We start from the raw sequence: 12,991 nt of genomic DNA on the forward strand, positions 1-12,991 counted from the left end.
TGCTAATTATTTCCCAAGCAAGTGGAAATGATGTCCTGGAGGATAGGGCAGAAGTGATACATCAATTGGGAGAAAGACTGATAGTTAGTTGGAGTTCAGGGAGTCTCAAGAGCATCTTGGAGTGGCTCTGTTTTAACGTCACAGAAGAACTGGACCATCGTGCTACAAATGACACATTTGCTACTGAAAAGATCGGAGGGTGCTGGGAGGGCTTCTGTAGCTAGTCCTCAAGCTGATTCTCTGAGCGTCTCTAATGAGCGGCAGTGAGAGGAATCCATGCTGTCTGGGGCTAGAAGGCCCCCAATGTAAAGGCTCTCTCAATTCCAGTAGAGATTTAATGGAGGCGAGAAATTATTGAAGCTCCACAAGAGCTTCGAATTTCCCAGCTGAAAATCTTTTTATTGGAAATGACAGGGATTTCATAAGTTTTGCTAATTAGAAAACCAATTAAGGCTCACTTTAAGGCAAACACCACAATAACATCTGGACTTGAAATCTGAGCCCCCTCTCCTCTCACCCCCCAAACATGACAGTGAATGGTTTGAATATATTTCAGAACTTTCTTCCATGCATATGTATATGTATACATTGGTATTGGCTATGTATTTAGATGTCCTATTACAATGTCGTTGCTCATTCCCAGCTCTTCTTGAAATGCTCACTTAACAACAGAGAAGTTTGGAGATTTGATGCAAAGACCAACAGCCGAGATGAAGGCTGCCCAAAAAGTTCATGTCTAATGATTTAATTCCTGATTTCCACCTCACATCAGTAGACAACACTTCCTAAACACTGACAGCTGTGTTCTCCAAGTTTGAACAACCTAACCTGTGAGCACTTTACAAGCCAGAAACTTAGAAATCATCCATAACAATGCTCTCTCCCTCACAGCAATGTGTGATCCACAGCTAAGTCCACCCAGTGTTAACTCCTTCTCTGCTCATACGTCTCTGTTTTCATCACCACGTACCTTGGTCTGAGTCATCAGAATCTTCCATCAGAACTGCCGCAGTAACCTACTTATGATCTTGCCCTCTTCTAATCCATTCTCCACCAAATAGCTAGAGAAATCTTTTTAAAAACATAAATGTAATCCTATTATCCACTTATAGAGAGCTTTGCTTGCATATACAACAAAATCCAAACTCTTTGTCATTGCCTAAGTCCCTGCATGGTATTACTCTGCCTCCCTGTCCAGCCTCAGCTACCCTCTCTCATTTCCCAGGCTCTAGCCACACTGGCTTTCAGTTCCTGGAACAACCATGTCCCTTGCTGGCTTAGATACGTGGGCCCGGCTGTTCTCTGCACATGGAATCTTCTTCCTCAACCCTTCCTACTTAACCTAGTTAACCCCTACTCAGTCTTCAGATCTCAGCTCAAACACCACTTTGTCTAGATAATTTTTTACTGTATGTCTGTGTGACTGGTTAATGTCTCTGCTGCCCACTAGACTGCCGGCCACATGCAGGCAGGTCTGTTTTAGTACTTGGTTGCCCCAGAAACTAACAATGTGCCTGCCCAGTGGCAGGAACCCAAATATTTGCTGAGTCAATTTACTTCTCACTAAAGAAACTTAATTTGCTAACAATTTAAGTACCAGTGCATGTGAAGTTGTTGGATAGAGTCCTAACTGGGGAAACATAGGCCATGTCCTCTGGTCAAAACAAACAAAAAAGAGCAGGAGTTTTTTCTCAGCTTCAGAGACCACCCATGCACCAAACTCCTGGCTTCAGGCTGTGCTCTGGTTCAGCTCCGCCATGCCTGGATGGGCAGAAACGACATTATGTATATAGACAGAAGTACTGAGTCTTCCATTTTTAAGATGAAAAGACGACTTTTCAAAGATTTTTTTCTCCCCCTTTCTTTTTTTTAAAATAGGGAATTGTGCTTAAGAAATTAGCCAAAGCCGTCAATAATTACTTTTCCGTTCTTTGGCGCCCTCTATTGACGGTAAACTCACTTGCGGAAAAATTATACCAAGTCTTTACAGCTAGAAGAGACAGGAGATGGGTATATATTTGCAGGTCATTCTACACATACAGATTCTCAGTGAATTCAGTCTTTGGGAAGATCCGACTACTGTCTCATCAAAAGCAGTGTTTATGGGTTCGTGCGTCCTAACTTTTTTGCCACGTCTTTCGGCATCTGCATCTGACCAAAGTTAAAACCCAGAGAAAAATTGTGGTAGAATTTCCGAGTCTCAAATAGCAACAAGAAAATCATTTTGAGGTCGCCTGTGTGAGAAATAATACTCTCTACACGGGACTGCCAGGTTATCTTTTTGATTTTCCTGCTTGGGCAAAAATTAGACCTATACTAGAAACAAGGACAAAGCAAATATTAAAATATAATATTTATTTAAATATCTAATTTTTTTCTAAATAATTTAGTTCCAAAATAAATGTTAGTTCTGTTCCAAACATATGACCCACTTCTCATAGAAAAATGGATGAATCAGTAAAAAAGGAAAATCAGCTTTGCATATGATTTTAATCAGAAGTACAATTATTGGGCTAGAAACTTATTTTCCTAAAAAAAAACATTGAACATTGAAGCAAACAAAAATATAAGAAAATTCCCTGAAATGAATTAATTATATGTGTTTGGTTTTCAGAATTTTTTGAAGGAGGCATTTATAGAACAGAACTTAACCTTAAAGCAGCCAGTTTACATTTTTTAACCGTTAGCCAAGGGAATTCTCCCATTTCTTGTGGTGAATTGCTACATCATTATAATCTACAACTCAGTTTCATATATCTGAAGTATATTTGGATGCTGAGGCAGTATCTGTCCAACTAGTGCAGGAAAGCTGGGGCCAGACGATGTCCCTAGAAAGAGTATGGGCTTTAAAGTCAACCAGTCCTGATGTCCCCTTGAGTCTTCCATTTCCTTGTGGTTTAACTTTCTGCAAATACTTTAACCCTGTTCAGTCTTGGTTTCCTTATCTGTAAATTGGAGAGAGCGAAATGGAGATAGCTGTTATGAAGATTAAATGAAATACCGTATGTCAAGTATTTAGCATAGTGCTCTCCAATAGACATATAAAGTAAGCCACGTGTGTCATTTTAAATTTTTTAGTCGTCATGCTAAATACAGTAAAAAAAAAAGACTATAATTTTAACATTATATTTTTCTTGACCGAAAATGTCCCAAATATTACAATTTCAACATGTAATTAATATGAAATTATTAATGAGATATTTTACATGCTTTTTTAAATCCCGTCTTCAAAATTCAGTGTATATTTTACCAACAGTATGTCTCAATTTAGACACAATTTTTAATGATTAATAAGAAAGGTGGTTCTACCAGAGCAATAAAGTTATTTTTAATGAAAAAATACTTTACACTGCTTCACTTTTTAAACTAAAATTAAGTCCCTCAGCGTCTCTTGCCACATTTCAACTGCTCTCTCTCCCAAGGAGGCTAGAAGCTACCACATGGGACGGGACAAATCTAGCACATTCCCAGCCTATAGCAGCTTCTGTTAAATGCCAGTTCCAATATCATCTCTATCCTAGTTCTGCCACCAGCTAATTAAGTGGCTTTGACAAGTTATTAACCTGTCTGGACCTCACTTTCACCATCTGTAAAAGAGGGTGTGAAACTGCGTGATCTCTGAGGCCCCTTCTCATCTCTAATTTTGTGTTTCTAAACCCACCGCCCTACATCCTTTGGTCCCCTCCACTACAATTTCCAGAAAGGCAGAAATTCTCTGTTTATCTTTATACCACCAATGATGTTCTACAAACTTTTATAAAGGATCAACTATGTATGAAGACCTGAGAACACACAGATCAATATGTTACTGGCTTGCCTTCCAGAAGCTCACACTTGAGTGATGTAATTCAGTATAATATATATAGGAGGAGCTGTGTTTGAGCTATGAACAAATACTGTGGTAACACGTTGGGCAGTTCCACCACAGGGTTCATAAACTGACTGTTTAAATTTAGCAAATTCAGTGAAAAAGCAGTTGAGTCATGTGCTTGGCAGCACCCCAACAACATAACTAGTGAATTTGGTTTTTCTCTTTTTGAACCTATGCTTTAAGTTTCACTGAATATCTGATCAGAAATGCAAATGGTACTAAAACTCATCCACACTTTTCTGAAATGTGGCTTTAATTGAAAAACCAGGTTTAGGAGTCATGCCTTAATCTGTTCACTGTGGACTCTCCTAAGAATAGCAAGTCCTCTTGCTCACATTTGCCGTGAAGATACTAGCCTGTGAGTTGAATGTTTGCACAAAGTAATTCCAGAGTAGGCAAAAGGATCCAAGCTGCTTAGTCAGCAGTATTGCTTTCAACTCAACTGGTCTAAAGCCTGCCCATAGTCCACAAAACAATCCATTTCCACCTCAGCTGCTGAGACCTACGATTTACCTATTCCACTTCAACTCTTTGCAAATTGGAACTCATGCTGGTTCCATTTGCTTAAAGGTGACCACAGACCTGTTCCTCCAAATTCCTGCACTGAAGGACAAAGACACAACTATAAATTTCACTAAACCCTGAAGCTAGTGTTTCTTAGGACTCTGAAGCATTATTTCTGCCCCACATAGAGGCTATTCTCTGCAATGAAATGGGAAGACTTCTCAAAAGAAAGCATTTGATGATCTAGCTGGTAGAAACATAGAAATGATTAAAACAGAGGCAAAGAATCCACATATTGCTATTACCTTAATGATTAAAACATGCAGCTCATTAATTTAATCCAACAGTGGGCCCTTTTGTGGGTAGACAACTCATATGTAATGTCTTACTCCAGCTAAAGAGACCAGTCCCATGCCAAGCCCAGCTCCGTATTTCTTTTATTACCGAGAAACCATCGGTACAAATCCAAAATGATTAAAGCAATAGAGATTGAATTGCAGACAAAGAACTTCAGACTGGATCGGGGATGGGAAAATAAAACTCCAAATAAGTACAGGACTTGAGGGACTAATGATTAAACAGTCAAGTTTCCATTTTTTTAAAAGCTATAAAATTCAACTCTCTGGTTTATAACATGGCAGAAAAAAGGACTGACATAATCTATTAATACGCTAATGCTTTTTCTCTGGGAGGAGTTCCTCCAGGGTCACTAAAAGAGAATGCTTAAAATCATATATGTATTGTACACACACTGTCAGAGGTGTAAGGAAACTAATGAAATGAGGATCCTGGGTCTAGTTCTCGTTGTCCATAGCTACTCCTTATATGAGACTGGAGAAACTCTTGAATTTAATTATCGGCATGATTATTAGCAGAACAGCATCTAAAACATTTAATCATGAAACACTAGACCGGTGAGATTAACATCCCACAAAAATCACAGAAAAATAAAATTTTAAAATCTTCAGATTTATTGCCTCCATATACCTAACCCACGAGCAAGAAATTTTTCTCATTATAACTATTCCTTTGCACAAAAGCAAATAATTCAAACCTCCTTTATTACTCGAAAAGCAAAGAAAATCTTTTCTACAGCATTTGATTTTTAAAAATCCATCTTAAACCACTTCTCATTCATCAGAGTTGAGCCATGTTCTTTTTCTTAAGTCAGAGCTAATACGTTAATGGGATACTGTACCCTCAGGTGGTTACGTTAGCCTACCGAGGAGGCTGTCTTATGCACCTTTTTTCACATTCCGTCCTTCCCACGTGATCCTTTTTTTTTGTCTGTTTGGGGATTTTTGGCAGCTGGTGGGTACAGGGATAGAACCCTGGACCTCGCTGTTATCAACACCTGCTGTAACCAACTGAGCTCACCAGCCAGCCTGGGACCTTCTTAATCCAACTCATGATGCAGAAGGTCAGTTGAGTGAGGGGCACAATTCTTAGGACAAGTTTTTAGTGCTTCTTAAAAACAAAAGTGGTTCATGTTGAGATAGATCATATTTTGACTGAGTGGGAAATTTCATTCTGATATTCCGCTGTTAGTGCTTTCCATGAAAAAACGATTACAACAAATACGTATCAGGACAATTATTACAACAATTGTAAAAATACAATTACGATCATGAATTTCTCCACTTTACTCTAGATGGGTCTCCTTGAGTCAAAATAAGCTAATTTTCAGTAAAAAAAAAGTCAAAGGAAAACTCTTAAACAGACTGTGTCTAAGGCAACACACACTGCCCATGTATTGTCATGAGAGACAAAGAGCTGTATTGTCTATGAAGACAAAGAAAGTAACTAGATGGTAATGCCATAATTATTAGTTTTTTATATGTATACATGGGGCCTATTTCTGGTTGATATTTCCTCTGGCTTGGTAGAGTCAGTGATAGGATATTGAAAACTAAGAGTAATGTTTAAGGCAAAATCTTTATATTTCAGATGAATTCTTTCATTTAAATTTCTCCTTGTGACCTGCTGTTTAACATGTTTTACGATGGATTTATCATACTTCAATATTAGGACTTTTAGTTTAGGACTAACAGAAATAGTTCAGCTAATGAAAATAATGATTTTTTCATGCTGTACCACATGCAATTTAAAGCGTTTCAATTAAACAAACTGTCTCATTAGAGCTTCTTGATAATGTAGTTCAGTTTGCTTTGATATGGTCAGAAATCCCAAGGATGCTTTTGGGATGCCCTTTAACTATCATATGAACTTGCTTCAGAAGGTTACCATACACCAGACATTTTAGAGTACTCAAATGACCTACTTTAAGAACGTTTGAGGACATTTTGTGGTGTGAATCCAGAACAAATTTCCCTTATTTAATAAGTAGCTTCCAATTGGTGTTCCAAAAGGCATCCGAATTCTACCACTGAGATTTACTGAAAAATGTTTATTTTTTTCTCCTGTCATATCTTAAGATTATGTGAAAGCATATTTGTTCATAAAATTCTTGTCCTGTTATGACTTTGTTTTTCACTGAAGAGTCTTATAATGAATATTATAATTAAAAAATTTACTATTTCATATCACATTCTCTATCATGTCTTGTTCCCCCAAAATTCTACACTCACTTGGAAATTTCTCTAGAAAACAAAAGATTAAGTACATAAATCAACTAAATTGATGAAAGTATCATTGAGATACTCTTCAGATAAATTAAATAGTTACTTAAGTTGAATATTCAAATGCCAAAAGCAAACGTTTAAAAAGATAAGAAATTCCGTTAATTTTACCATGATTGAAAACAGAAAAAAAACTTAATTTCTCATGTTCCTAATGTAAGTAAGAAGTGAGACTTGAAAAAGTTTCATGTCATCAAAACAACTTGCCTTTCAAATTTAAATACCCATTAATTTAATTTAAATGCCCGTTAATTTAAATATCAGACAAACCAATTGTTGGCTGATTTGATCATCATATATTATACAAAGGTATTGATATTCAACTTTGTGCCCCACAAATATGTATAATTAATTACGTTTCAATTAAAAAATAAAATAAAATAAAATAATTTTTAAAATATGGGGAATGTAATCTCATGATTTCTCATATAACAGGAGAGATCATTATCTGGTCTTTAGATTGAATAATAAGCATAAAGTCTATTTAGTAATATGATAACTAACGGTGTTAAGTAATCAGTCACCATCTATATAACATGATATTTAATCATCTGTGTCTCAGGTGCCTCTTCAAGGCACATTATTCATTTTTTCCATCCAATTTATAAATCTCTGAGTTCTGAAAGTACTTTTCTTTTCCATTCACCTGGCAGTCAAAAATGGCAGACACAGTAACTTTATTTATTTGTTTATTTATTTTTGCAGCTGGCCGGTACAGGGGTCTGAACCCTTGACTTTATGTTCTAACACTGCACTCTAACTGACTGAGCTAACCGGCCAGGCCTCTAAATTTAATACTGCAAGCTGGAGTGAATCAATTAAACATAACCCCAGGTTTTTTTTTTCTTCCTGGCCTGTGTGACCCAAACCAGTGTTTTCAAAAGTGCAACTCATGAATCAGTTTGAAGCTGTGTTTTTTTTTTTTGAGCTATATAGTTTTGAACACTTTACCCAGACAAAACCTCCATAGAACATCCAAATAGTCTCTGAACTGATATTTTATTCGCTTTAAGTTCCTGGCAGAGGTCTGATTTCATGAGCCCATGTTAATTACCAAGCTTTCCAAACTTTCTGCAAGGACCTTTGAAGAAAAAGGAAATCCACCCATTGTATAACTCAACTCCAAAGCAAAAATTAAGTAGAACATTGAGGCAGGTACCCAGAAAACTCAGGTAAAACCTCACAGCCTGGCTTGTATCTTCTTTTAAATATCACAACCCCAGAGCAAGACAGCAAATAATTGATAGGCAATGTGGAGAACAGTAACTGATAGGATTGAAACCCTGCAGGGACTGACCTAGAAAGATAAAAGGAACTGAGAAAGACTGGTTGTTCCATCTTAACACAATCCTGGGAGGTTGATATTTCTGCGATCTGGCTCTGTCAAATCCCTCAATGACTTCAAACATATTGCTCAACTTTCTATTTTGGTGTCTCTTACTCTTTCAAATGGGGATAATATAAAATGGGTTAAACTTCATCTCTGGGCTGAAGGTGACATTCAAAAGGCATCTATCCAGTCCATTTCCTGTCTAGAAAGCAACCCTCTACTGAGGCCTCCTGGGGCAGTTCCTCTGGGACATGCTTCTTGCAGTCCTTGCTTGACATCCCGCCTGCCTTTGACAGTCAAATGAAAGTTACTTAAACTCACTGGCCACAGTTTTCTTTTCTGCAAAATGGGAGTTAAAAATACTTACCTCAAGCGACTTTTAAAGTCGCTTAAGGGGGGGGGGTTATGAATAAAAAGAATGTAAGAAGCTATTGTTATTTTAAGAAAATAAAGTTTAAATTGGTTCTTAATGAGCTTCTGCATTATTGAACAACCTTCAAGTTGGTAAAATATTCTTTGGAGCCCCAAACTCTCTGTATTTAATTTAATACTTAATTCCATTCATTTCAGGCTATATTTTAGAGAATTGCACGGTATCTTCTATGTGGTTTATGTAGTTTCAATTATTCATTCTTGAAAACTCTGAGGATTTGAAAAAAATGATAACACTGAAACAGATAGTGCCACTGGTATCCAAGTTCCTCCACGCAGGTATTTCAGGTGAAGCAGTACTTGATGCCCTACAGCAGGGAGGGCAAGTGTGTGCCAGTTGCAATACCCAGCCCCCCTTCAGGATGGAAGTCTTTGTCTATAATGAACACCTACAACTTCCAATAGATCACTGAACTCTTTTCCACAGAGCTCAGACTTTTCCACAAAATCCTTTCCAAAAATACTTGGGACAGTCCCTGAAGGATCTTTCAGCCACTACTAATCTATTTCCATTCCTTGACTATAGCATAGAGTGAAGTATATTTAAAATGGGAATGAAACCTTGAAGAAGAACAAACTGACTTTGACTATTTTTTTTTTTACTATTTTAGTTTTTTGTGTCTAGAGACTGAAAAAAAAATAATGAAAACCAATTCTCTGTTGTCTGTGATAATGGCGAGTACAGGTTAGTATGAATGAATCAAGTTAACAAATCTCAAAAACCTATGTTAGAAATAAAGACGTAAAAGAAAAATGATGTCTAAGTAGAAAACAGCTTAGGAATACAAAGAGCTTAAGTTTCATTTGAAAATAAAATGGAAAACTAAATCCATGGTAGGCAACCATGGGTAAACTTTCTCTTTTGTCAGAGCTGTTGTTAACAAGTAACTAAGTCTGCAGGTTTAATTTTCACCTCCTTTGCCCTTCACTCTGTGTAGACTGGTAGATGGGGTAATTTGATCTGAAGTGGGCAAAAGGCAAGAGGATACAGAGAAAACTGAGCTGGAAAGCCACAGACATATTGATCGGTTCTTGAATAATCAATATCTGCAAGATAATGAAATTTTTGGAGATTAACATGTGAAAACAGTCTCAGTGATAAGGAGAGAGAAAGTTTAAGTAGCAGTATGGGAAGCTTACAGAAAAAAGCTAAAAATATTTCAAAGGAAAATCTATGAACTAGAAAAATGTATCTCCATAAGCAATTTTATTTAGCTTTTTAGGTAAAAGACAAAATCATCTATGTCTACTCTTGGAAAGGATGCTATGTGTTCAGCCTCTACCATTTGAGAGAAGCAGAATAGCATAGTAGTGCACAGACTCTAGAACCAGACTGTCTGGGTTCAATTCCAGTTGGGCAACTTTCCAGCTTTGTGACCTTGGGCAAATTGCACGACATCTCTGTGCCTCAGTCTTCTTCTCTATAAAATACAGATGATAATAGAGCCCACCTCATTATGTTCTGATGAGTTTTGATTATTTAACATCTAGAATAGTTCTTGATATGTAATAGGTATTATTCTCGCCATTATTTGTTACACTTTGGTAAAGATCAACCTCAAAGGAATAATAGACACTTTTTTTTTTTTTGGAGGATGACTGGTAAGAGGATCTTAACCCTTGACTTGGTGTTGTCAGCACCACGCTCTCCCAAGTGAGCTAACCGGCCATCCCTATATAGGGATCCGAACCCGTGGCCTTGGTGTTATCACCACACTGTCCCTAGTGAGCCACGGGCCAGCCCTGAATAATATGTACTTAAAAGAAATTGTAGGATGCATTATTGAGTTTCATTATGTGTTTATTTTTAAATACTTTTTAGAGAGTGTATTTGTTCTTTATTGTTGCTGTAACATATTTCCAGAAATTCAGTGGCTTAAACAACACAAATTTGTTAACTGGCAGTACTGGAGGTCAAAAGTCCAAAATGGGTCTCTCTGGGCTAAAATCCAGATGTTGGCTGGGCACTTCCTTTCTGGGAGGCTTTGGGGGAGCATCTATTTTTTTTGCCTTTTCCCGCTTCTAGAGACTGCCCACCTACCTTGGCTGGTGGCACCCTTCTGTCATCAAAGCCGGCAATGGCCAGTCAAGTCTTTCTCGCATTACATCATTCTGACACTGACCTGTCTACCTTCTTCTTCCACATTCCAAGACCTTTGTGATTACGTTGGACCCGCTCTGATAATGCAGGATATTCTCTTAATTTTAAGGCTAGCTGATTAGCAACCTTAATTCCATCTGCAACCCTGACTCCTCTTTGCCGTGTAATACAATATGTTCATAGGTTCCAGAGATTAGGGCATAGACATTTTACAGGGGCTGTTGTTCTGTCTATCACAGAGAGGAATAACACTCTATCTGAAAAACCTGAAGGATTGATACAGTAAGCAGACAAGAGACCTGACTCCAAGCTTGTGTTCAGTTATTAACTAGTTTTATGACTTTGATAAGTTTTAAGTCACTTGATTTCTTAGGACCTCTGTGCAATAAGAGTTGGTGTTATATGATCTATAAAAACTAATTAAAATCTAATTTTAAAAAATTTAAATCTAATTAAAAATAAAGGGCTGAAGTCACAGAATCATACAGCAAGGCATCAGAGATGTTCCTCTGCAGAGGACAGCTTTAAATTTAGTTTTAAAATGAGCCTACTCTTACCTGCCGTATTTGGCCCTGAAACTTCCCCCTTTCATCATGTTTAAAAACCGCACAACATCACAACTTCTGGGTATTAGGAGAGGTGCAGTATTTCTGTGGCAAGATTTGTGAAGTGTTTCATCAACGCAAACCAACTTTCACTCCACATAGGAAAGTTTCTATTGTGTTCTTTCTTGAACTTAATTTCCTCTATTCCTGTAGCTGGACACAAGCAATTTATTTTTCAAATAAAATGCCTCTTTTTATTGCAGCTATAGTTAGAAACCATTTACTTGGAAGTTCTTCCTTGTTTGAAATGGGAGGGAATAAAACATCCTTCCCATGACTTTCTGAATCCTTTAAGACCACTAGATTATCCCTTGTTCTCCTTCATAAGTCTTATTTTTCAATTCTTTAATCATATTTGGTGCAAATTTGAGTCTACTTTTAATACTTTGAGGGGTGTGTTGTTAATTAAAAAGGGGAGCATGAGGGAAGCAATAAAACCAAGAAAAACTACCATCTATTAAGCTAAGCACATTAATTGTGCTTATCCTTGTACAGAAGATTCTAGTGAAAAAGGTAAAAGCTATTTCTTCATTTTTTAAATTAATTTTTAAGGAAGAAAAAAAAATCTATCTTAACTACCACAACTATTTATAGTCTCAGAAGCAGTTTGGTAATGAAAAAGAACCTTGAACTATCAAATAAGTGATATAAATTCAAGTTTAGTTGAGTCATTAGCTGTGTGACCATGAGAAAGTCACTTGACCTTTCTAGACATTCGTTTATTAGTGTTGGTTCACTGGAAACAAGAGAAAAACTAGGCCCAGTAAAGAGTAATAAAGAAAAAGTGATAGAGTAGAGAAGACATGTTAAGAAGGAACATATTTTAAGAAACGTTGAGATTTACATAGCACAGATTTACACAAAACTCTCTCAACAGGGAATCAGATGGCCCAGTTATTTGATTTATTTTGTCAACCTGCCAAGGAATGCCAGCAGCATAGGAAATTGTGGTACTTAAAAGAAAAGAAAAAAAAAAGTTTGTAAAATTTGAAGCTTTTTGGGAAACAAGTGAATATCTTTTGCATTTTTTAAATTTAATAATCAAATTTGTTTTTATTTTCAAGTCTCTATTAACAAATGAAGATAACGCTGACCATCCGGTTAGTTCAATTGAACTTGACACTGTTGAAGGCCCAAGCAGAGGTTTATTTCCTCAGACCCTAGTCAACTTCTCCCTTTTGCATTACCAAAGTCTATTACCCTAACTAGGAAGTCACCTCAAAAATGGTAATTTGGTAACATATAGCATAGGCGGAGGAGTATGATATCATCATCTGCAGTGGGAAAGCAACTCACATACGACTGAGCGACAGACAACAGCCATAAACGGTGTCTCTTTCACTTGTGAAAAATAGCGCCATTTCCATGCTTTGGCTGACTAGCCTTGGGGACAGCCTCCGTCTCCAAATGGGAAACAATGCAGATCTCAGCGGCTTTCCAATCTAGTCTGTTCTGAGTTCTCCCAGATGTTTTTACTAGTGGTACACTAGTTGCCTTCAGGAGTCTGTC

The sequence above is a fragment of the Cynocephalus volans genome, chromosome 9 (genome assembly GCF_027409185.1).
Source record: "Cynocephalus volans isolate mCynVol1 chromosome 9, mCynVol1.pri, whole genome shotgun sequence".
Taxonomy (NCBI): Eukaryota; Metazoa; Chordata; class Mammalia; order Dermoptera; family Cynocephalidae; genus Cynocephalus; species Cynocephalus volans.